Source organism: Xenopus laevis, chromosome 1L (genome assembly GCF_017654675.1).
Source record: "Xenopus laevis strain J_2021 chromosome 1L, Xenopus_laevis_v10.1, whole genome shotgun sequence".
NCBI lineage: Eukaryota > Metazoa > Chordata > Amphibia > Anura > Pipidae > Xenopus > Xenopus laevis.
Genome location: NC_054371.1, coordinates 112190113 through 112217417, shown reverse-complemented (window position 1 = coordinate 112217417; position 27305 = coordinate 112190113). Strand labels below are relative to the sequence as shown.

The 27305-nt window shown below is 40.2% G+C and overlaps 1 long non-coding RNA gene across 1 annotated transcript; it reads right to left on the bottom strand.

Annotated features, from left to right (window-relative positions):
- Positions 1–26716, bottom strand: LOC121393509. Its single transcript, XR_005961122.1, has 3 exons — positions 26634–26716; positions 17147–17350; positions 1–323 (listed from the first exon to the last, which is right to left on the bottom strand). It is a non-coding gene; the product is annotated as an uncharacterized LOC121393509 (long non-coding RNA).
- Positions 26717–27305: the final 589 nt, after the last annotated feature.

Sequence of the window (27305 nt, the reverse complement as noted above, 5' to 3'; positions counted from 1 at the left end):
ACCAGGAAGTTTATTCACAAAGCAGAGAGTCAAACCACCCAGGAATATAATCTGGATAATTTTTTTGGCCATGTCCACAACAGGTCCTCCCTTTAACCGGCCAACAATGTCCTGTTAACCCTGTTTTGCCCTGACCATGGCTATTACTCTTCTTTTGTGGGAGGTAAGAACTTCAGGTGTAAGAACCTGCAACTGCCGCATCTTCCCTCATTCCTGCACATTGAGGGTATTATGGGTCTTGTAATTTGGAGAAAGGGCATAAAAAATTTTTTCTTGGGGACCTGGGCAAGTCATCTTATACCACTCTGTGTCTATATGCCAACCTGTCAAGACAAAATAAAACAATATGAATTGTGTTGGAGTCTGGCAGCTCAGTAATTCAGGTGTAGACTCTAAACTGTTATAATTTTGCAACATTTAGTTGATACATTTTTCAGCAACATCTCTGTGGTATTAGCAGCTATTGTATCAATTCTAACAGCTGCCTGTAATGAAATTCAGGGATTCTGCTCAGCAGGGACAAAGATAAGAAATGTATCAACTAAATGTATCAATTTAGAATAGTGTACAGGGTCGGCAACCCCCCCCCCGAGCTGCTTTAGAAGGTGAAAAATGAAACTTTACACTTCAATATTACAAAAACAGTCACACATAGAGAATAGAATGTAATTGGGAAAAGTCTTTATTTGTGGCAAACTATCTGAATACAACTAGGTGTTTGAAGGTGAACAACCCCTTTAATGTCAAAAGAAAGTTACTTGTATGATTTGAATCAGCTTGGAGCTCCCAACTATAGACAACTAAAGAAAACTGTGCTTAGAAAAAGTAAAATACTGTATATTGCTATGTTCAACATAAATTCCCAATGGCCAGGGATATTTCCAGCATGGCTCTAAAGAAAAACTGGAAGTATGTTAATATGACGTGTAGTTGTTTTTTTATAGGTTAGATCCCCACTGTTGCACAGAACTGCTCTTTTGCAGACAGACTTCATAAAGTACATACAATACTTTGGCTGTTAGTTTTTTCCTTCTAGCCCCAGCTTCATTGCTGAATGCATCATAATTATAATTTAAAAAACTGACAGAGGAAAAATATCACTCACATCTGATCTGAATAGCAATTGAAATTTTGCATTGACAGTTCTACCCTAGTGATTAAAGTCACAAAATAAATACAGCATTCCATAACAGAGTCTGCATCTGCAACTACCAGATTATGAGGGTTTAAGATGCTGTGTCTAAGGGGCATATTTCTCAACAGTCTCATTTTCCTGGTTTTAATGGTTTTTGAAACCATGGTTAAACTCACAAACTACAAATGTCATGAGATTTATTTAAAAATTCACGATAAAAAGTACGAACGCAAAATGACGCTAAACTTTGCACTAAAAAATACGAATACATCTATAAACTTCTTATAATTCGAGTTTTTCGGAGAATTCCTAGCGTCCTATAGGACCTCACCAACTTTAACCTGGCAAAGTTTTGTATTGGAGGTTTTTGTGCTTTTTACACTTCAGAAATCTCGATTTGTTTTCTTTCTTTTTTTCAAAAATTAGAAAACCACAAATTTCTAGAGATTCGTGGAAAAAAATCTAAATTCGATTGTTAGTAAAGGGGCCCCCAAGTGTGCTTCAGTATAAGTAGAAATCAGTTTCTTTTGCTAAGAAGGGTGTGTTTTGAATATGGAGGATAAGTGATCATTGCAAATAAAAAATGTGTGGGCAGTTTCCTTGGCTCTCAGACGCTTTTACAGTATTTATTGTGGGCACCGCTAAACCAAAGTATGTACAGTCTGTTTGGGCTTACCTGGATTTTTAGTTTTTGTTTCTTTTGCTTGCATTATTCCTATAATTAGTTTTGCCATAATATGAGATACGTCAAATGCATTGGTACCTGATTTGAGCTGCAAATGATTTTGCCAAATTCTAAATGCATATATATATTTGCATGCCAATATGCACGATAGGTCATTTAGCTATAAATTCGTTCTGCACTTATGAGCAAAAGCAGATGTTTTTGTACACATTCAGGTTCACATTTTAGACACAATACACTGCCAGGAAAAGCGCAAGTTGCCTACTGTGTCTGTTGACATAAATGAGCCCTTATATCTATGTATGAACAGGATTTCATGTCTGTGCCAAACCAGTACTGCCCTTGGGTTACCTAATTAAAAAAATATAGCTGCATCTTTGCTTCTAGAAGCAAAATATTATCTGAGCATAATAGCAATATCTTCATCACAGACATATAAAGGTAGTTCTTGGGGCAATATGAGCGTGAACTGTATAAGTATAAAAGCACTTCACGTAACAGGATCAAAATTGGAAAACTGTTCGTTACTATTGTTTGTTAGATGTTAAGGCATCTAACAAAAAAAAACTTTTATCAGCATTTCTTAAATTGCTACCTGATTTTTACATAGTTACTACTTAATTACAGATGTTGTTGTATCCTAGAGCAAGAAGTATATCCCCTTAATCAGCAAATCAGGATTGGCATCCCACAAACAACAATGGATCACCTAGGGGTCCCTAAATAATTGCAATTTAACAGCAGACAAAGTTGTGTGACAGCAGAGCCACCTACAGACACAGCTGTGCTGAGCACCATTCAGAAATGGGCTCTAGAACATCATGTGTCTGAAACTGAGAGACTGGCAAGGGCGGTCACTAGGACATTAGTGCTGTCACAGTCCTTGTTGCTATGGGAGCCAAAGAAATACAATATCACATGTAAACATGAGTTTGTAGTAACACAGAACTCAAGGCAGATGCAACTTCTTTATGACTGATGGCAGTCATCAGAAATTGGAGCCGGTGCAACTGCAAGTAACTATTTGATGCACCTCACTGGTTCATCTGCTTAGCATTTACAACCTCAGAGTGTGTCAGCCTGTTACCCAGTTAGATTTTGTTCCATGTTAATATTAATATATCAGTACATATAATATTAATGCATCAATACAAATATATGAAAGTGCTTTAGGGAAACTATATTATTTTGGACTTCAATTTGACCAGTCTAATAGAAGAAGCAGAACTGTACTATGAGGAGTAGGGTAACAGTGCTGACCCCGAGTGCTCCAAAACCGCACGTCTTCATATCCGTTTGTACCAGAGTTCTGGTTTATTGTTAACCTTACTACAGTACTTCATGTATTGAGCAACATATGAGAGCATGCCCATAACATAATAGCAATATTTTTATTTTTACAGTCCTGTATGCTTCCATGTAGGAATATGTGCCTTCTTTGATATTTTATTTTCTTTCAGTATAGTTTTATTTTCATCGTACAATATATCTGTGGTTTTCACATGTTGTTCTCCAGTTTCCTGCCTCCTGGAAGAGAACACCCCCCACCCCACCACATTAACACACAAATATTTCTCTCTGTCTCCCTCCTCTGAGTGCCTTTGTGATGTGTTATTTATTGCAAGTAGGATTGTCAGAGTTATTTTGTTACAAGACGAGTGCTGCTGTGCTATCAGCTCTCTCTTCACTGTGCCTGAGTCCAGATCTTGCACGACTCCCACGTCTGGATTGTGCTACAGCTTTCTACACATAACACAAGCAGCCAAAGGACAAGCCTTGTTAAGCTGCCAGACCTCTACTGTAATATGACTCTCACCACAGAAAAAAACACGATAATTCTTTGTGCCCTCCCGTTGGTGTATTATTCCAGGAAGCTTATTTTTCTGTAGCCTAAAGACCCTGAAGCTGTCCAAAGAAAATAACACAAGAATTTGTCTAATTATTCTTCAGCTTTTCTCCACAAATTAGAGGGCCTTATAAATTAGTAAAATAATATTTAGAATATTTTATTTACTAGAATTTCCAGTTAACTTAATTGCACATTAAAATATAACAATAACTAACATTAAATAAAAAAAACAATACTGCTTACTTCCAAAAATACATATTTTATAAACTTTATCCAATTAAGGATGCACAGAATCTGAGCTATATTTATCTGGATTTGGCAGAACCTGAACCCTATATAACTTTACGTCACGGGTATTTTCACACAAAGGGTTCAGATTCGGTTCAGTACCACTGGATTCAGCGATTCAGAAGAACCTGAAAAGCAGGGTTCATTGCATCCCTAAAACCAATATAACATATATACACAGTAGAACCCCCATTTTACATCCCCTGATTTTAAGTTTTCCCTCATTTAGCATTGTTGTTCTGTGGTCCTACCCACCTATATATTATGCACAATACATTTCCCAGATTTTACACCATTTTTTTCTGGTCCCCTGAAAAACGTAAAATGGGGGTTCTATTGTGTGTGTGTGTATATATATATATATATATATATATATCTCAAACAAACAAAAAAAACGCACTCACAGGACTTCCATAGTGAAAAAAATCTAAATTTATTTAAACGTTTAGGGCTTACAACTTAAGCAGTCCTCAGTAAGTGCCAAACTACAAACAACCCCCCTTCATAAAGGCTCCAGTGGTGCCAAAATTCAAACACCTGTGACGTCATAGTGGGAGTGTTTACCCCAAAGTATCCATGTACTGTACCCTAGCAACCGCAGTGATCGTGTTGGAAAATACGTGAATGACATCACCCATGTGTTTTATTACATAGTAGCCTTTGGTGTGTGCCCACCATGCTAGGTATATTGTACAAGTGAAATTAAAATGAGGATCGGGTGCCAGACCTAGCGATCTACCTTCCGTTTCAAAACCTGGAACCACTTACCCAGCGCAGAAGACGAACAGCTATCCTCTTACTCAATCCCTCGGTATCGCCCATTAAAAGGTGCACGCTACCACAGCGTAAGTAGAAAAAGCCCCTGTGTACACCTTGTGTAGTGCATCCACTACGCTGTATCCTTCACGTAATCCGGTAATCGTAGCGCACCGCTGCGCTGCTGCCCCCACCTGTCATAGCTTGCTACCACCGAAAGATTCCGTCTGTGACGGACACATCCCATCAATGTGGCCCGACCTACTCGTTATCATTGGTAATCACTTTGTGCCAATCACCCCTGCCGAATGTTTAGACTGGGGTACCGACTGGCATGACATTCTGCTAAGGTACATACACCAACACCACAGAGGGACTGTTTTCAATTTGGTAACAATCAAGGTAGGGGTAGGTGTCACCAGCCTTGTCCGGTTTGTGCCCATATTGTTACGTGGAGTTTATAGCGCTTTGGTGCACAAAATCTATCATACCTTTTCATAGGGATAGCTACTTGGTGGAGCATTACACCCTGTCGGGCATTTAATGATCTTTTTGTAGTGCACCAGTTTCCTGTGATTGATATAATTATTATATCATATAATAATTATTGTAAAGCTGCTATTTCTGCCAATATATATTCTTATCTGTGCAACCTTCTGTCTCAGATGTGTTGTGCTATATACTTCAATCAACTGTACCCATTAAAGAATGAGTGAATTTGGCTTAAAATGTAATATTTCAACCAGCCGTTTGCCCCCCCCAGCCCCTCCCAAGTTACTATATTTGTACCAGTTGTTTTGACTTATTTCAGCAGCTGCAGCTACATATAAATTGTGATTAAGGATGAGCAAGCTATTAGCCAGTACAGTTTTGCTGCAAAAATTCACTTAATCTGGTTGTTTTGTGTTGGAAAAAAACTAAGGGGCAAATTCACTAACCTCCATTAATTCGCCAGCGATGGCTTTGCTCACATCGCAACACTTCGCCAGGTGTAGATTTGCCAGGACAACGCTAATTCACTAAAATCCGGAGTTGCGTCCAGGGCGCCGAATTCTGGCGAAGTTGCACTAGCGTTACTGCACTAAGCAAAGTGAAATTGTGCTAGGGTTGGCTAATTTGCATACGGCAGGAAGTTAAAGTTGAATGGACGAATATGTAGCAGCAAATACATTACACTACACAAGCCCAGGGAAACCTTAATAAAATGAAATAGAATTGTTATAATGCCCTACACATGTGCCTAGTGTATAGTTTATGTTCCATATGGTAGGAAATGTAGGGGGGAGCCCGGGTAACCAAAATAAATTTTACGGCCATTTGCAGCCTATCACCCTGAAAAAAGTAAAAGACACCAGCGTTTTTTGGGACTTCTGCGAATTTTACGGAACGTTACCTGTTCCGCCAGACTTGCCTTTGCCAGCTCAGACCAGACAAAGGCAAGTCTGAGCTATAACGTTCAGTAAAGAACGTTCCAGAGCGAAACTTTGCCTGGAGTAAGAGTGCGAAGTAGCGCTAGAGTCTATCTCCTTCACTAGCGAAGTTATACCAGTGACCGTTAGTAAATTGGCGAAGTAAAGAAGCAATGTCACGCTCGCCCTTTAGTAAATTTTGCCCCATAGCCTGTTGCACTGGAGAAAAATGCAAAAAAAAAAACCAGACCTCATTACTAACCGTCATAGGAGGTAATCCAATGTATTTGCTATTGCAGAGCTAAAAACACATTAACTGCAATGTAATTCATCTTCTCATTGTATTTTTTATTCAGAAATATCCAAAAAAAAGACATTGCAAACATTTCTGTGCAATCCCAAAAGTCACAAAAGGTCTTGTTGTGGGTCTACAATTGGCAAATTTAAAAGCGAGAATTAACACAATCTTCACAATGGAGGAACTAACCAGTGTACTACAAAATAAACAAAAAATGTTTTATAAAGTGTGGGATCCATGGATCAAATTTCAATTCCCTCAAGGATTTAACCAAATGACTATGTCAAAATAAAGGTACTAATCTAATTTATGACTAATAATCTAAACCACATATACCCTGCAACACTTCATGCTTCAACCAGCAATTTGTATAGTGTTATCTTGAAGATCATATTCAGAATATTTTTAAATTATTTGTTGTTATAATCTGATATGATTTGGTTACTTACCAAAGATACTTCTATATCCATAAAGCAGATACAACTTGGTTATATAATGACATAATAAGCAACCAGATGTGACTGGTTACCCATCTGGAAAAACAAAATTTATACAAAAAAAGAAAAGAAAAAGAATCTGACACTTGGATTACTGTACATGACCATGTATAAAGGTGAATTATGACATAATTGCGATCATATACCATGTAATCTGACAATATTCAATAAAAAACAAAAAGCATTTCTGCTCCACCCATCATCTCTGAACTTCTCTCCAAGTACTCACCAAATCATTCATTATACTCTTCTAACAATCTACACGTCAACACCTTATTCATTACCTCTTCACATTCACGCATTCAAGACTTTGATATAGCTGCACCCCTTCTTTGGAATTCCCTCCCACGTTCAAGCCAATTTGCTCCACACCTCCCTGCCTATAACACATAGCTTTAGCTTACCTACATCTAGCCTAGCATTCCCTTGATATACATCTTGATCATGCTCATCCTGAAACCTTGTGACCCATATTCCATTTTACTTTTAGTTCGTAAGCTCTGTTGAGCAGGGCCTACCTTTTATATTGGTTGTATTTTTCTATAAAATCTGTATAACCCATCGATTATACATCTATTTACAGAGTGTGGAATATGTTCACATTTTATGCATCTATAGTAATAATATTACTAATAATATGTATCTCCACACCAATTTTTTCATGCAATATGGTATGGGCATCAGTATCATCAGACGACTATTACCCTAGCACTGTGTTTCTTAAACATTAAAAAGGAAAGGGAAAATCATGCAGACACTGAGAACACAAGAACTCCACCACTGTCTGTGCTTCACTCAAGCTCAAAAGAGCCTTGTCTTTTTAGCTATACTGTATATTGTGTAGAAATGCTTTGGCAAAATCATTTCTAAAGAAGTGTAAGATCTACATTTACATTTACAGACCATGTTTTAAATTAATTTGTTTTGGAAAGTTGCTTAGAACCATATTTTCTTTTATTATGCAAAACACCTTGTTTAACAAGTGAGAAAAGGTAACCAGTAAATGCTACCTGATGGCCATGCCCCTGCTACATCCAGACCACGCCCTGTTCTGGCCAGAGCACACAAACTGCGCCACCCCCATCAGGGATATAAATGCGTCTGACATTTGACAAATATAGGATTGTTGACAGGTTTGTTGTACTAGATCAAAAATCAAATAAATCACATTAAGCCAAAGAGTTCTCTGGAAGCCAAATGCAGTGCCTGGCCCTGGGGAGTAGTGATGTGCAGGTCAACAAAAAGTCAACCTGCACCTGACCCTACTTACTTACTTACTTACTTACTTACCTGAAACCCCGGGCCGGTGCTCCTATCAGCAGAAAACTGCACCGGCCTGGGGTTATATCAGTGAGCACCACAGAGCAACCCTCTTCCATCTTCCTCTTTCTTTGCGTGGCTGCGCAGTAGAATGAAAAGCCAAACTTTAACTAAAAAGTTGGCTATTTCGATCAACTGTGCATGCATTTGCCCCGGGAAATTTGAAGCAAAAAGAAGACAGAAGAGGATCGCTCCGTGGTGCTCACTGTTATAAACCCGGGCCGGTGCAGTTTTTTGCTGATGGGAGCTAGGGGTTTCAGGAAAGCCTTTTTTTTCAGGTAAGGCTATAGGAGCCTGGAAGTTTCAGGTAAGTAAATACAATCACTTGAGGGTGCCTAACTTTTGGCACCCCCAAGTGCAAGATGACTTTCCTTCTTCTCTAAAACCAGGCAGTTCTCTGAGGACCTGACCATCCAGTTCCAAACCTGACCAGTGGCAATCCTATGTTACAGAAGAGAGAGAACTGATATGGAAGCCAAGAGAAAGGAACTAGAGTACAGGTTAAGAAAAAAAACTGCATTCAATATATGAAGCGACAGGTTTAAAGAAACACTGTCATCCCAAAAAGCTATCTATGCATAGGGTTGCCACCTGGCCGGTAAAAATGATGGTTGATCCCAATGTAATTAATTAATAGGAAAAAAATATAAATATATAGGAAGGCCTGTATTTTTTTTCCAGAAAAATTGGCAACCCTATCTGTGCAGTGTACATTCCAGTTGCATTGAAAACTATGATCCATCGTTCCCACAATCAATCAGTGCAGCACAGTTGTGTCAAAGGGATCACTCTCACACTGAACAGCAAAAATTATGCTAACTGGATTTGGAACATTTTCAGGGCAATTGTACAGATTCACTCCAAAGTGCTAAAACTTCGAAATTCAACCATCATTTTGAAAAAATTCGAACAATTTAATCGATCGAACAATTTTCAAAAAAAAAAAAACTTTGACTTCTAGAAACTTAGCCAAATATTGGCTATCAGTTCTAGGAGGTCTAGGCTAACATAGCAATTCGGTAGGTTTAAGGTGGCAAAGTGTCAAATTCGAAGTTTTTTAAAAAGACAGTACTTCGATTTTCGAATGGTCGAATATTCAAAGTTTTTTTCAATTCGAATCGAATTTTGGCCTATTCGATGGTCGAAGTACCCAAAAATTACTTCGAAATTCTGCATTTTGAATTTGAAAATTCATTTCGAATTCACTTCGACTCTTAGTAAATGTGCCCCTTAAGATTGCATAAGAGAACATTTATAAAGGCACACAGCTCTATAACTGCCCAACTACAGTATATGCACACCATCGCTTTTTTATGTGTATATAATGTTCTCTGCATGCCACATTTTGATTGTGTGTGTTTTTGTGAGTACTATACATTTTAGCACTTTTTCTACATTTTTATTGCAGAAATATGCCTTTTTTTGAAGCTGTGGAAGTTGCAAAGAGAGCTGAGCCTCACTTTGCAGTTTTTAGGACATCGAGGTCTAATGTTGTTTATAACAAAGGATGGGGCTATTCTTATTATGAATAACACATATTTATAAAGTGGCAATATATATACAGTGCTGTTCAATAAGGGGTTATTTATTAAAGTTCAAGTTGTGTTTTCTAAGAAAATGTGAGTTTTCAAGGTAATTTTTTTTGGTCAAAACACACTTTTTCGGGTTAAAAAAACTCGAATTTTTCGAGATTGTGAAAATACACCATCTAAAACCTGTCGAGGTCATGTAGGAGTCAATGGCAGAGGTCCCTTGAACCATTTGAAGATGTTAATAGCCTTTTTAGTTAATAGGAGGTAAAGAGTGCAAGAATGCACTGTAAGCATAACAAGTGATGGCAGAAAGTCACATCCTGCCAGACTGCTTCTCTGTCGACCTTTAGCAGCATTTGTCATTGTTTAAAAAAGTGTTGCTCAGGTAGTCACAGTTGAACGATTTCCCTCTGTTCTACATTACTGTTGGAAAGTTGCCCTGTGTGACATTAGCCTTAGGCAGGATTATGGCTGAACTGTGTGTAGTTGACTTAAAATAAGTTTGCTGTATAGATAGTACTGTAGCTTTCTTCCACAGGGAGCAGCAAAACCTACAGCATTTGTAGTTCATGAAGAAGTAGAAAAATAATTTTCTATCAACTTCAGAGCAGGGCCGGGCCAAGGTATTTTGGCACCCTAGGCAAGGGCTTAAATCAGTGCCTCCCCCCCCAGCCCTACATTATCATTTTCCACCTTACCATTCATACTGCCCCCTGTACCTGTGCCAGCAGCCATTATGTTGCCCTGTGTACCTGTGCTAGGGCCTATCATGTTACCCCTATTTGTACCTGTGCCAACGGCAGTCAATCACTCAAATTACCCCCAAGACTCCAATCTGTACCTGTGCCAGCATAAGACAAAACATCCATCATAGTGTTACCCCCAGTCTGTAGTTATGCCAGCAGCAACCAAAACAATCCATCATATTGCCCCTAATTTGTACCTGTGCCAGCAGAAGCCAAAAATCCATCATATTGCCCCAAACATCTGTGTACCTGTGCCAGTAGCTAACATATTAACCCCATTTGTATGTGTGCCATCAGCAGCCAATCCCTCATATTGCCCCCAATCTGTACCTGCGCCAGCAGGAGCCAAAAATCCACTATATTGCCCACAAATATGTAGCTGTGCCAGCAGCAGCCAAGAGGGAGCTGGAGAGTGCCCGCAGTAGAAATCACGGGCAAGAGGGTGTTGGAATAGGCGGTTTATAAAATTAAAAAACTATTAAAGGCCAATCAAGCAAGGGTTTAAAAAAAAGAAAACAAAATCCACCTAAAAGTTCCCCCCCATCATGATTGCGCCCTAGGCGGCCGCCTACTATGCCTACCCCTAGTTCCGGCCCTGCTTCAGAGCACTACTTACTACTTTGCTAGCTATTCTTAAAACTAATGAAGCTTAAGGCTAGGCCATGTTATGGATTCTATACCTGCAGATAAGCGCAGGCCAAGAATTCACCCCCTACCCTCCTTAAAGCTTCTTGATGTGCCTTCACCATTGTGTTGGCCCTGGTGCAGGCACACTGGATTTCAGCACCAAATTATAACGCAATGACGTTTATCCACAGGTGGAGAATCCACCACATTTGGCAGTAGCCTAAAATAGAACATTGTTATCATTAAAAATCCACTTAAGAGTCAAATCAAGAGTGTCAAAAATGAGTTTATTGTAATTTCATCCATATACGTTTGTACAGTACACAGTGAAACGAAACAACGTTCCTCTAGGACCATGGTGCTACACAACACAACATAGATGTACCAGACAACAGACAAAAAGTGCAAGTGCAAAAATTTGCAACTCCTGCAATACAGGACAGCATAGTGCAGGGACAGGACAAGACAGTGCACACTCAGCAGATGTAATATGCTAAGTAAATAATGCTAAATGTTAGACATGATGGGTGTATCATTGTGACATGACAATAGCAAGAACATGATAAAGAACATGACAAAGTGCAGAAGTGCTCATAGGGAACAACTGTATCCAATGGCTATTCATCCATACAATGGCGTACAGCGGCTGTGTAACGTTGTGGTATATAGTAAGGTCAGATGGAGAGAGATCTGTCTGGTCCCTGAGTATTCAGGAGCCTTATGGCTTGGGGGACAAAACTGTTACACAGTCTGGTAGTGAGGGCCCTAATGCTTCGGTACCTTTTTCCAGATGGCAGGAGTGTGAACAGTGAGTGTGAGGGGTGTGTTGGATCAGCCACAATGCTGGTGGCTTTACGGATAAAGCGAGTGGTGTAAATGTCCGGAAGGAAGAGAGACACCTATGATCTTCTCTGCTGTCTTCACTATCCTCTGTAGGGTCTTGCGCTCCATGACAGTGCAGTTCCCAGCCCAGACAGTGATACAGCTGCTCAGGATGCTCTCGATAGTCCCTCTGTAGAAGGTTTTGAGTATGGATGGTGGGAGATGGGATTTCCTCAGCTTGTGCAGGAAGTAGTGGCACTGTTGGGCTTTCTTGGCTAAGTAGCTGGTGTTGTGGGACCAGGTGAGGTTCTCCGCCAGGTGGACACCAAGGAATTTGGTGCTTTTGACGATCTCCACATTAGAGCCGTGGATATATAGTGGCAGGTGGTCACTGTCTTCCTAAAGTCAACAACCATCTCCTTTGTTTTGTCTACATTGAGAGACAGGTTGTTGGCTCTGCACCAGTCTGTTAACCGCTGCACCTCCTCTCTGTATGGTGACTCGTCTTTATTGCTAATGAAACCCACCACGGTCGTGTCATCAGCGAACTTTATGAGGTTATTTGTGCGGTGCGTGGCTGCGCAGTCATGTGTCAGCAGAGTGAACAGTAGAGGACTAAGCACACAGCCTTGAGGGGCTCCGGTGCTCAGTGTGGTGGTTCTGGAGATGATGTTTCCAATCCTGACTGACTGAGGTCTGTCGGTTAGGAAGTCCAGAACCCAACTACAGAGGGAGGTATTCAGTCCAAGCAGGCTCAGCTTTTCTATCAGATGCTGAGGAATGATTGTGTTGAATGCTGAACTGAAGTCTATGAACAGCATTCAAACGTAGGTGTCTTTTTTGTCCAAATGAGAGAGGGCCAGATGGAGGGTGGTGGCTATTGCATCGTCTGTTGAACGATGCAATAGCATCGTTCAACTAGCATCCTCTAATGCTAGTGGATGCTTAATTCTTTATCAAAAATATGTTTTATAGTTTTTTTCCTTATAGTTGTGAGATGTAAATGGTTTATTAATGTGCTTCCTAAATATTTTCCTTTATATTTTCTTCTACGCAAACTTCTCAGCCAGACTGTTTTCAGTAGTGCATTGCAAATTGCTCAGTCATGATGGAATCGGCCAATTAGCACACACAAAATCGGTCAGCAACTCACAGCATGAGTGTGTTTAAAAAAGTTAGCTTCAGAAACACTAAAAAATTATTAAATATATAAACAACTGCAAGAAACAGACAAACTACAGAAGAATATTTTAATAGTGACAGTTGCCCTTCAAAATGAAAGTTCAGATCTGGTAACTATGTGAATACAAATAACTTACTTTACAATAATGTTAAGATTGTTGGAAAAATGTTGGGCAATAAGCTCTTATTTGGTGAAATAGGTAATGAGGAGATTGGGGGAACTCCATTCTAAACTCTTACTATTCTTTACTATCCATTCTATCTAACTTTCCTTCATTTACTCTACACACTTATTCTGCTTTACCTATTTGATTGTTGAAGCAATACACTTCTTAAAGCAATCTAAGTAAACAACATAAATGTATAACACAGTCTAATGCAAATGTAAAGCTTTTTTTATCTTCTAAAAATAAAAAAATCTTGAGTGAAAAAAATAAATAAATACAGTTCTGATCTGGAACAGCAAATGTTCTGGAGGCTAGTGGAATTTGACATATTTACTACTAAAGTGAAAGCTGGGCTTTTCCACGTACGTTTAGCCTTTGTCATCAGTTTTTGAGGGAAAGAATTATTGCTGAATACTGACATAAGCTCAGATGAGGGAAGGTTGTTGTGCTAGAAAACGTGCCTCTCTGCTTGGAACTCAGCATGTCAATAGGCACTGTCAGAATGTCAGAAAACACAATTTTCCCTAGTTCACCTTTAACTCAACTTTTAGTATATTATAGAATGACTATTTCAAAGCAACTTTTCAATTGGTCTTCATTTTTTTTCCTAGTTTTTGAATTATTTGCCTTCTTTTGACTCTTTCCAGCTGTCAAATGGGGGGTCACTGACTCCATCCATAAAACAAATGCTCTGTAAGGCTGCACATTGATTGTTATTGCTATTTTTTTTTATACACAACTTTATATTCAGGCCCTCTCCCATTCATATTGCAGTGTCTCATTCAAATCAATGCACGGTTGCTAGGGTATTTTGGACCCTAGCAACCAGATTGCTGAAATTGCCAACAGCTAAAAAGCTAAAGTACTCAATACCACTTATAATAGAAATGAAAACCAATTGCAAATTGTCTCACAATATCACTCTCTACACCATACTAAAATGTAATTTAAAGGGGAACAATAACAATGAAGCCCTGCACTGTATTCTTACCATTTTACTCTTATGCTAGATGAAATTGTAGCTGATGTTTTTAAAGTGACAGTATTTGGTTTGGGGGGCTCTAACTGCCTTGAAAAACAAAATGAATGTAATTAAAGGGTTTGTGCTCATGTATTTAATGTGTTTAAAGTGATAACGCATGAACTATATTTGCCAAATTAGTTATGAAAAGTAGTAACCACTGCAGAAATCAGTAGGGCCTGTCCTAATCGACTTTGCACCATACACCTTGCACTGGATTTTATTGCTTTTTAGTTATTGTTTAAGTTATTAATATAAAATACAAGAAAGGCGGTAAGCCTACCCTGACACTGTCAGAGAGCTATGTTCTTCTAGGAATGAAAACTGCATGGGGAGGAGGCAGAAGAGGAGTGCCAGCATTTGCCAGAGGTGAAAACTCTTAAGCTGGCCATAGACGCAAAGATCCGATCGTACGAATCGTGGATTCGTACGATTTTCGGACCATGTGTGGAGAGTCCCGACATTTTTCGTCCGTCGGAGATCGGTCATTTGGTCGATCGGACAGGTTAGAAAATTTCTGTCGCCTGCCGATAATATCTCTGCATGTATTGCCGATCGTACGATTTTCAGAGGGAGACTGTCACTAGTGTTGTCAGACATAAGTATCGTACGATTGCTGTCAGGGGCAGAACATTGGGTGATCTGTTCTTATTTGATCGGAATGGTAAAGACTTTGATCTGAATGGTTAGTGGAGGGTCGGGAGATGGGAAAGTCCGATCGTAGGTTGATTCGTACGATCGGATCTTTGCGTCTATGGCCAGCTTTAGTAAGACATTACCATAAGCCAAAGCTGGCCATAGATGCAAAGATCAGATCGTTTGAATCATCGTACGATCAGACTTCCCCATCTCCCGACCTGCCACTAACCATTCAGATCAAATAAAGTACAAAAGAACAGATCAGCCGATGTTCTGCCCCTGACAGCAATCATACGAAAGTTATGGCCGACCAAAGCCAGTGACAGTCTCCCACTGAAAGTCATACGATCAGCAATACATGCAGAGATATTATCAGCAGCGGACAGAAATCTTTTAACCTGTCCGATCGACCAAACGAGCGATCTCCGCCGGACGAAAAATGTCGGGACTCTCCACACACGGTCCGAAAATCCTCGATTCGTATAATCAGATCTTTGCGTCTATGGCCAGCTTAAGACTAATGTCACACATGATATGACAGATCTGCCCAAACACACATTTTCAGGCTGAAATCTGCCCTGTATGAGCAGTAACAGGCAGATTAACAGGCAGATTTTCTTCTCTGACAAAAGGCACAGGGAGAATTGGGTGGGTTTTCTGGCTTCTAGAGGTTTGTATGAATGATCATTATTTACAGCACAGTACGTGTTCTGATCATTGCTCAAAACATTTAATCATTTATATCCCAAGCTATCCTGTATTAAAAGGAAGCTTTTATCATACAAAAATTGTTTCTCCCACCACAGGTGCTAATGTAAGGTAATGTAGCCTGCATTCCAGTTGGGAGAACATTAGTATTTTGTGATGAAACCCCCCCCCCATTGTGAGTAATACACTGCCCACATTGGATGGGAGCTTCCGGTGCGGTTGGCCATGTTGGGGCACACACAAACACATAACGAACAAGTGACGTGAGATTGGCATGTGCATCATGTGGTCCTACATTACACGTTTGTGCATAAGTAGCAATCTAGCACACTCGTTATGTCCAAGTGTGTGCCCCAAAGTGGCTGCCTGCAATTGAAAAATATACTATTTTTTTAGGGTCTGTTGGCCCACACCTCCAGTGGGGGAAATGTTTTTGCATGATATGGTGTCACAGGCCTTAGCTGTTTTATTCAAGGTATTTAGAGATGATTTCAAAAGGGAAATAAATATTACAACCAAATTCTTTGTGTGGCTGCCAAGGAGGACTGTTTTGCACAAAGACAGAATGAATGTTTCATCTGATATCTGAAGAACTACTGTACCACTTATGGAGTAGATATTTGTGTGTGAAGACTTCAGCGGTTCCCCCTAAAGCAGAAGATCCATCCTGAGCAGTTGGGTATTGTCCTGGGTGTGGGAACTTTACATACAACAGATAATGTTTTATTTGGACGTCTCCCAGTTCAGTTACTGGAGAAGCTGCTCTTCCATTCCTGCAGAGAGAGCGACAGCTGTAGCTTCTGAGGCAGCTGGTACTTCTGTTGGGAGCAAGGCAATTCTTTCAGCAATGGCGATTTACCTTCACAAACAGGTACAAGAGTGCTCTCCTGTATATAATACCTGCCCTGAGAAGACATCAAGGACTGGGCTTACCTATTGCTGGTGCCTTGCAAGGCATGCCATTGTCAAGCCCGTATGCTGCATTTCCACTGTGCTGTGCTGCATACAAAGTGTTGCACATGAGGACACCAGGTGCAAAGTTTGCTATGGATAACAAAAATGGAGCTTGGTACTTGTTTTTTACACTTTGTACCGTTAGCTCATGAGCCCTATAGTGATAATAAGCAGGTTTGCTAAGTTCCTTCAGAAACAGCCTCTGGGTAAAGGAATCCTGCCAGACAGTGCTGAGCATGGGCCAAATGTAACAGTAGATGGACAAGCATGAACAAAGGAGCTTTGTCAGGCTAGAAGTGCAAGAAACAATGAAACAGCTGCCAGCGTCCAGTCAGACAGAGTAGACAAACCCATTCTCCCACCCACACACATACCCATATACTCTGTGTCTGACCACTGATGCTTCTTATGTTGCTAACATTAATCCCACAGATGAGAACATAGCAGATATGTAGTCAAATCTTACACATGTGCACAGGGAATATCTGCTTATGATTTATAGTCCACTTACTTCTTAGAATTTCCATTTCTGCTAAATGACATACTTCATTCTGGAAACATGAGAAAGGGGAGTCAGGTCACCACGTTCATAGACAGTAGTTGCTGATCTTATTGGCATCAGTTGTGCAGTGGATCACTTTCAAATTCCAGGGGGTGTAAATGACATTTTCCCAGGGACGGATCAAGGATGATACTCATACTTCAACGTGTTTTGCTGTTTTGGTATCAAGAAAAACAATTGATTTGGTGACATAGGGTTTCATAAACTCCAAGCAATTTCTGACAAACGGCCATTAAGACACTTTCCCAAATCAGCCTCTGCTGAAATCCACAAAGCAAGTATTAAACCAGGCAGCCTGACAATCTGAATCAAAACATTTATCAAGGCATTGGCTGACCCAGAAATACTCAATTTTCACTTAAAATCTACTTATACCAAAAGTGTATCATTTGCACAGGACATTCATTTATCATTTTATAATGATATATGTTTATTTTAAGCCCCTAAGGTGGCCACCAACAAAGATTTTTTCATACAGTTTGATGAATGTGATCCTCTGTGCAGTGTACAAAGTGAAAAATGGCTGAGTGAGTTGTGTATACTGCCTTCTGTTACTTAAATCATATTTGTAAAGCACACAGTAAATAGAAAATAAGAGGGTGCAAGAAACCCAAGAAAGAAGCTTTAGTTGCAATAAGGCTGAAGTCATATCAGTAAAACTTTACCACCAATTGTAAAGTTGGCTATACACGAGCCAATAAAAGCAGCTGGCTCAGTTCTTCAGACTGAATCAGCAGCTTTTTTGCCCATGTATTGGTCCCAAAAACTACCCTGCCTGATCAATAAAGAATCAGCCAGATATCGATAGAGCACGTTTTATTTTCTCATCCAACGAAGAACAGATTGGCACCTTAATGCAGGCCTCTTGAACGGGACTGTAGGTCCCACAATTGGTTTACAATTTGCTGCTTAGTTTTTTCTTGTTACAAACTGCAGAGAAACTATCTTCAATCTAGCATTTTGTAACAATCTAGAACATTTTGTAGTAGTACAAATAATACTTGTGTTATGTTTTGGTAGCCGAGGATGAGTAGAGTATAACTGTGACTTTATTTTTAACTTTATTAGCAGGCTCATGCAGCCATTACACAAGAGTAAGCAACTCTAACACCACAAGCTGTATAGAAAGTATGCACAGTATAAGTCTTGAGCACAGTGACATCTACAGGCCATTTGTATAAACACCACAACTTGTGACCATACTGTTGTCTAAATATAATTGACAAGTAAAACTTAATTCACCGGGGAAGGGGGTGCCAATATGTTAGCCACCACCAAGCTTTTCATAAGTACGTTTTTTTCCCTAGGCCAGAGTTCCTTTTAATAAAAAAAATGTGTATGCAGAACTGTGAAAGTCTGGGCTAGGTATAGCAAACTATATAGAATGATATTAAACCATTGCTGTTCTCAGTGTATTTCCTTAAAATGACAGTAAACGCCTAAAAATACCCTTGCAAAAAAAGAGCAATAAATGGAACTTCTGTTGAAAATACATCCTGCCTATTTTTTTTAATTAAAAGAAATCCAAATTTCTCTGATCATGTTTAGCACAATCTTTGAGCTCATGTTAAGGGTTGGTGTATACTGTCCTGTTAAGAATAATTCAATGTAATTAAGCATCAGTCTGTGTGGTTTAAATCTGATTAAGGTGTTAAAATAAAAAAGGACAAAGGGTACACACAAAAAGTGCAGTTATGCTCTTGTGCATGCGATTGTAAATCAACCCGCTGGTTCTCTGTACACATGCAGGTCATGGAGAGAAATGTCCTACTAATCATTCTATGGAGCAATCAAATATATGTAGTACAGGTATGGGACTTGTTATCCAGAATGCTTTAGTCTACTAGAAAATCATGTACACATGAAATAAGCCCAATAGGCTGGTTATGCTTCCAGCAAGTATTAATTTTATCGTAGTTTGGATCATGTACACAGTACTATTTTATATTTATAATGGGGGAAAAGGAAATAATTTTTAATTTGGATTACTTGGATAAAGTGGAGTCAATGGGAGTAAATCAGAGCTTTCTGGATAATGGATCCCATACCTGTAGTGTAATATGGACATACACTTTGCACTTTCTGTATGGATCTTTTTATCACAAGCATGGCTCTAGTTCATGCTTTTCTTCAGGGACAAATCGAGCAACTAGTAGTCCCCAATTTCAGTAATTAGTTGACACAGTTTCCTTTACTTTCGTAAGGCCCCCTAATCTTTCTTAAGGTGGCCATACATGGGGAGATCCGCTTGTTTGGCGATGTCGCCAAACGAGCGTATCTCCCTCCGATATGCCCACCTTGAGGTGGGCAATATCGGGCTGACCCGATCGTGCGCCCTAGGGCCCAACAATCGGATCCTAACGATGCCCAAACGGGCAGTCGGATCGCGGGACCGCATCAACGTATAGATGCGGCCGCAATCCGACGGGATTTTCTGTCCCATCCGATCGAGATCTGTCCGACTTTCGGCCAGATCTCGATCGGTGAAGCCCGTCGGGGGGCCCCATACACGGGCCAATAAGCTACACGGTCTGTTGGCAGCATTTATCGGCCCGTGTATGGCCACCTTTACTCTCTGTCTCTGGCTAGTTCAGCCTAGGCAGGGTTAATTTACATCCCACAACTCCCTACCATTCAGAGGGTTACATGTCCTAAAGCAAGACAGATATGCAATAATAATACTATGCTGAATGAATTGCCTCTTATAAGACAGAAACCCCACAACTATCAAAGACACTGAAGTCTGAAGGCTAATATGCTATTTTTAACTAAACATTAATCATAAGTCAATGAAAGGCTATTCAAAAATATCAACAATGGGCCAATGATTACAGCCTAAGTCAAGTACTTTTCTGTTATTACATGTTTGAATCTCCTTTGATGAAATGTTCTTGTGCCTGAAGAGATGTGGTATTGATATTTAGACCCTAGGGATTCTCAAGTATTCTATGTATAACATGTCACACCATAGTCACAGGGGCAGTTTGTAGAAATAATGATGTAATGGACCTCATGCATTAGAGTAATCTAAAATATAATAAAATGTTTTTACAGAATATGCTCAACTAATAAAAAAACTACGCAGCTGTTACTTGAGTGGCCTGAAACATTATATATACAGCACATTTCATATACAGATGGAGAAAAGAAACCTTGTATTCTCATGCCTATTCTTAGGCCTGAGAGTTGGAGAGAAAATAAACTGTCAGGGATTCATTTCCTTTCTTGATATTATATCTAAGTGCTTTATTCACTGAAAATTTTTGAAAAAGACACTGGGACTGGTTCGTGAATTAACTTTGGTATTATGAACTGAAGGTCAATGATAAATATCACAGCACCTCATTATATTGTCCCTGTTCTGAAGAACAGAATCTTGGCATTCTACCTTTTTTATGCTGCCAACAGTTTGGTTACAGAAATGGCAGGGGTGGGGCCCTGTTTCATCGCACCCTCCTTTGAGGTCAGTGGTTTTGTGTTTGCATATAAATGCTGCATTAAACCTTACATGTGTTCAGTGGTAAACACTTGTGACTCTGGTTCTACTGTATATCATGCCAAGGTCACATGGTACATCCCTTCATCATTACTGACCCAAATATCCATGGGTTAGTGACAATGAAAGGCAGGCAGTGAGTCAGTGGGTCAGTGATGGGGCAAAAAAGGCAGGCAGAGCTATGTGGCAGAAAAAGATGCCGGTTCTGTTGAGCTCTTTTTCACCAGACATGGATTCTTAGCCAATTGCACTGGTTTCTGTGCTGCCATGTAGTAATATCTGTATTAATCAGTCTTATATTGCGAAATTTAGATTCTCTGTGTACCGTATTTTGTGAGTGGGTCCCTAAGCTCAGTAAGTGACAGCAGCACAGAGCATGTGCAGTGAATCAGCAGGAAAGAAGATGGGGAGCTACTGGGGCATCTTTGAAGACAGATTTTCCCTGCTAAAAGGCTGTGGTTGCCTTGGGCTGGTAGAGAAGCCCAAAACATAATGTACAACATTTCTAGCCGACTTCTTTAGTTTTGCCTTTAAGGCAAAGCAAACAGGACATATTTGCTCACTATTTATAAGTTGCAAATTAGCTTTAAGGTTATATAATACTGACCCCTTTTCCTTACTGACCATTTGGATAATAATTCAGGGTCTGTATATTGGGGTAGTGACAGAGAAAAAACATAGTAGGCACCCACACAACATTGCAGGGTGGTTATTATATAAAGTGCAATGGGGCTTGGAAAACATTTTTTGCTGGAAGCCCATAGACATCATGTTACGACTGCATGGGTTTCCTCGGCAGTCGGCACTGTCAAATGCTAGTTTATGTTGGATTTCCAATATAATTTACAACTGGGCCTTAACTGAGAGACTACTTTCTGAAAATAAATTGTATATAATGGGATTATATACAAATAATCCTTTAATCCTTTTAGGGTTTTTTTGAGCATTGCTTCCCACTTGTACATCTTGCACACAACGTCTGACTTTGTTTTAAAAAGCTCCACTAGTGGGGGATGCAGTACAGTAACAGTACTCCACTGCAGGTGATCCCCTCTTGTGTGTTTCTAGTGGGTTTACTCCTCTCTAGAAATTGAAGGAAGATCAATCATCTATCTGCCCACTGCCTTTCTCTACTTTCTCTCTAAGAATAATGTTGCACAAGGCTATGTCCCGGCTTCCTCTCCATGTGTCCACACACATGGCGATGCTATGCCTGTCAGGGCAAAGACATGGTGGAAGAACACATTGGCTTCACTCTGTCTGCAGAGATAATGCAGACAAAAAGAAGCCACGGTGCAGCTTTGTGTGCCATAAGCATAAGGATAGGGCCAGACGATGTTGGATCTCAGCCTGCCTTCCAGAGAATCCGCTGCCCAACTGCTCTTCTGCTCCTGCTCTGCCTACACCCGGAAGCATTGTGCCGGCAGGTGAAGGCAGACGCAGTGAATTTTGCCTCTGAAATGCAACATCTTGCATTACACTACAAAATTCGTCGGCAGCTAGAAAGGGGAGCAGCAGGGCAGCAGATTCTCCGGCTGTGTCTGTCAGAGGCCAGAGAGCAGGAAAACAATTCTTAAAGGGCCCTAAGAAAAAGTTGGTGTGTGCCATAGGCGACAGACAATTGCAGTCAAGGTGCAATGGCTAAAAATTATTTCCTCAGACTGTTCTTATGTGTTCTGCTACACACAAGGCCTATCTCAAGGAGGTGGAGGATTTACAATTTGATAAACAGAGTCATAAACATTAAGCGCTTTCATGTAGGTGTTTGGCCAATAACTATGTACAGGGCACAGTTCCTTTCCTTTCAGCTTATAAGTACAGTGAAAATTATTTTCCACCTTTCCAGTTTTCCTCATTTGTGCACCTTGATGATAGCACCTTCATAATCATAACCTTTGGCTGCTATAATGGCTAATGCCTACTGTAGCTGTTTATTATTTTCTCACATCATTGTGAAAGCATTTTGGCTCATTCCTCTGTGCAGATCTGCTTTAGCTCTGCGTTAAAAGGTTTTCAAGCACAACATTTTTTTGGTCTTGCCATCTCAAGGCTACTTAATATCTTATATGTATGTCTGGCATAAGATGTCCAATTTTGTACATTTAGTAGGCTAATAATTTGTCATACTGAATGTATGAGGGCTAAACTACAGTATATTGCAGTGATCATGCCATGTTAAGAAGTCTGTGCAACCCTTGAACAGACTTATTTCCATAAAAAATCCCTTGGAAGGCCACATCTGATCTGTGGTTCTCCAGCTGAAAGACATTTTGGGATAAGTGTCTTGCTGCATGACCCTAGTAATTCAAGTCATGTCATGACAGCCTCATATTCTCCTTTATAATATTGTAATGCAAAGAAAAAGTCTTGTTTTTGTTGGTAAAAACAGCAAAATATTCCCAGAACCATGCTCAACTGTGCCTAGGGAGGTTCTGTATTGTATTCAGGAATACTGGGGCCCTTGCCATCTTTAAAGTTGTATTTTTTGGGGCAAATTGTAGACAAGCATTAATTACTTTTTTTGCATAGATAATTGCATATTTTACTTTCTTTCACACACAAGGAAATGACATGGACACATTACTGGTGTGGCTTTATATTTCTCTCTCTCTCAGGCCCCATCCATACTCATATGGAACATTCAGACATATTCATCTAATCTAATGTTAAAGAACTGCAAAAATATTCCAATACTTTTTCCATGGTATGATTTGTCACTGTATATGGGGATGTTTTTATCCTTCTAAAAACATAAGGAAGTTGTATTTGATGAATGGGGACAAGGAATGAGCTGTGGGGTTACTGTAGGGGCTACAGTTGAAAGGTGTTAGTGGGCTGTTCACAAATCAATGAGTACAGGTCCCAAACCTATTTACCCTTTAATCCCACTCAAATGTAAAAAGTGTTGGGGAGGGTTTGGGTGGCAATAACTTGATGTGGAGGTGCAAAAGCATAAGGAAACTGTGGAAATAATTTCACCTCAGGGCAAGTGTTATTTCTAGGTCTTCTGTGTAGCTCTAGGTGCAAGTGTGTAAGTACCTTATAGAATACCATTTAAAATGCATGGGATTTTGCAAGTATTATGCACTTTTTATTGGTTCACAAATGAACCCTATTGTTTCTTTAAAACAGAAGGACAGTACAAAATGAAGCAGCTTTAGTTATGCATGCCATTTTATAGAGGATATACCAATCCATACTGATAGAGCAACTCTTTGCATCTTTGTTAGCCTATAATCAGCCAAGTTCTTTTCATACAACCTAGCTCATTTCCTTTTGTTTGGTCAACCAACTGGCCCTGGGCCATCACATTCGCACTTCACTCTAATCCAAGGAAATCCCCCTTTTATTCCCTTGTTGCATAATGATCAATGCTATTCTGGTCACATGATCAGTCTGCAAGTCATTTGTGTCCTACCTAGCGTTGATCAAGGAAAATTGGCACATAAGTATTGCTATCTATACCTTGATATTCTGGAGCTGATTTACAGCTGAAGGTGCATTTTACCAATGCAGTCAGATCTTTGCTTTCGATTTAACTGTACTAGAATCATAATAGCGCATTTACTCCATATGTAAGAAAATCATCCCTTCTTAATAATTAATACAATTTCCAGAATGATTAATGATTTACTCCATACATGAGGAAAGAAGAGAATATGAATATCTTTTATTTGTTTATAGCATAGTTTGTGGATAAGGACACTTTATTTTTTATCACCAAACACTTTTTATGCACTTACTTTCTGCCAGACAAGATTGGGTTTATGTCACACCAGGAAATGTGTACTCTTTTTATCACTGCTTTACAAACGTATTCAATGGGTATGCTGTATTTAAGGGGATTTCCATTTGTCCACAATGGGAAGCAAAGGTGAAAATGCCAATGTTTTATCACTGCTACTTTTCCAGGAAAAATATGTAAATGAACTGTATAATGTGCTTGGGGTGTCATTGGGTGTGCTCATTAGCCTTCACTGTATCTCACTAGTCTAATAAACTCCAGGTCCCAGCACACACTGCTGCTCACTGTATATGAGTGTAGGGACCCATACCGTTAATGTGCCCCTATGCTAATAACTGATTGGTTGATCCTGGACATCCGTTATTATCATTTACTGCTCTAGTGGTCCTGGCCTCCTGTATGACTCCAGTTTGCAGTGTAGAAGAGCACAGAGCAACACACGCACACAGTTGAGACGCTTACCCCATTTTATTGTGACCACCTATGCATCAATGTTCATGTCCCCTGTAATTGTTGATGCACAGGTGGTCACAATAAATGGGGTAAGCTCCTCAACTGTGTGTGTGTTGCTCTGTGCTCTTCTACACTGCATAACGGAGTCATACAAGGGGCCAGGACCACTAGAGCAGTAAATGATAATAACAGATGTCCAGGATCAACCAATCAGTTATTAGCATTGTTTAGCTTGCTGAAGTTAGAACAATGATTGTAAAAATTTGGTTGCCATGGGTTACTGCCCAGGTATTATTAAATACCCCAAATATGTACTACAGGAGTAAGAGCCATAGTCTGTACTGTGCAGAACTGGAATGGTGGAGTAAGCATAATACCTTTACCACAAACAGCTTAGATTGTACATAAGTTTATGCAGCATCTGTGGAATAAAGTAAAATGATTTATTATTGAATAGAGGGGAGCATTCCTAACTTCAGTTTGGGGGTTCCCCCTCTATTAAAATGTGCAAATAACGCATAATGTACACATTTCAGTGATATAATTAGCCTTTCGTAAAGGAGATGTGTTCCAACTGCGTTGGGTGATTGTATGTGCCTGTGTCACAACAGCACCATAAAGAAGAACACGCTGCATTTTGAGCTGCACTCACCTGCGATGGAAAGAAGGAAAACTGACCACAGGTTTCAGGGTGAAACACCCATCTGTATATAATCTTGAAATATTTTGCTGCATCCATGTTCCAATGAATTGAGGCTGTTCTGGGGAAACACCCTAACACACATGTAGGTAACACTTTTTACACATTATGGTGCTCAGTGACATATTTGTAACAAGCCATGTTTCAGACTCCACTTCTGCACATCAAGACTTTACAGTGCACCCCAAATGATGGCAAAGCAGTGCCTCTATACATGGCCTTCTGTGAGACAGAGGGACTTTATACAATGTTCTAGGGCATAGCTTTACATAAGTTCATAATTTAGCAATCATTTTATTTGCTTAAAAGTAACTTGCAGCGGCACTGTTCTGAAGGAATTCATTTTGTCATATTCCAGGGCTGTGTATTACTGTAGGGAAAACACCTATTTTTAAGGCACTTCCCTGAGGGCTGAAGGGTGTATTCATCAGTGGCATAACTATAGAGGAAGCAGACCCCACAATCGCAGGGGGGCCCAGGGAACAGGGGGGCCCAGACTGTGGATTCTGCTTCCTCTATAGATAATTTAAAAAAACCCTCCCAGACGCTCTCTAACCTGCGGCGAGGAAGGGGAGCGCAAGGCAGGCGGGGTCGGGGAGTGGCCGGGGTGGAGGTCGGGACCTGGGCAGAAGCGGGAGGTTGGGGATCGGAGTGAGTAGGGCCCCTCTGAAGATTTTTTTGCCGGGGGGGGCTGTCTCATTCTAGTTACGCCACTGGTATTCATCAAACATATAAAGGCTAATTTACTATTACTCCAGGCAAAAGTGCAAGGACATAAAGTGGCACAAAAGCCTATGTGACTTTCCCCATGCGCCCATTATGAACACATCCCTAACACAGACAGCCATCTATTCACAGACAGAGCAAATTATGCAATTAAGGAAGGGAAAAACCTGCAGAGTGCAGGAAAATGGCCAATTGTACCAGATTTTTGCACTTTGCACGCTGCCTGCAATCAAGCAAATATACTCCTTCCAATCTAAAATATTAAACTTCTTTCTTACTGAGCTTTACAGTCATGGATTCCTTTGTTCTAGTTTACCTGAAGATATGCAACAGTGCACAGAATGTGTAGATGTGTCTGCCGGATTCAGTTTGAGCCTTGAGGGATTACAAGAAGCCTTGTCACCTGCTCCCTGAGCTAATAGGAACTATATTTAGAGCTGGTGTGACTGCACAGTTCATCGCGATTGGCCCCTGTCACTCGTGTTATTTACCTGGGAAACTTCCTGGGAGCAGGGTGTGTGTGTGTTAGCCAAGTTACCTGGCAGGAGTCTCTCACTGACAGATGATTTCATTGTCACATGCTTGCATCTTAAGAGCTGCTTAGAAAGGAACATTGAAAAGTAAATGGTAGTTTTGGGGATTTTCCAGTCTATGAAGCCTGTAGCCGAAACATTGGTTGTTAACGTTTGTCATTTTTCAAATCCCTTTTTTTAAAAGTAAACTCCCACATGCAGGGCTGGCCCAAGGCATTTTGGCACCCTCGGCAAGGGCTTCAATCAGTGCTCCCCCCCCAGTCCTGCATTACCATTTCCCACCAGGGCCAGATTTGACGAAGCAACGCCCCAAGGCCTCATGGTCCCAGGACTGGCCGCTTCCGCTCGCACCCTCCCCCTCTTGGCCGTAGGGTCCTAGCTAGTGATAGGCGAATCTGTGGCGTTTCGATTTGCGAATTTGCTGTGAAATTCACGAAACAGCAAAAAAATTGGGA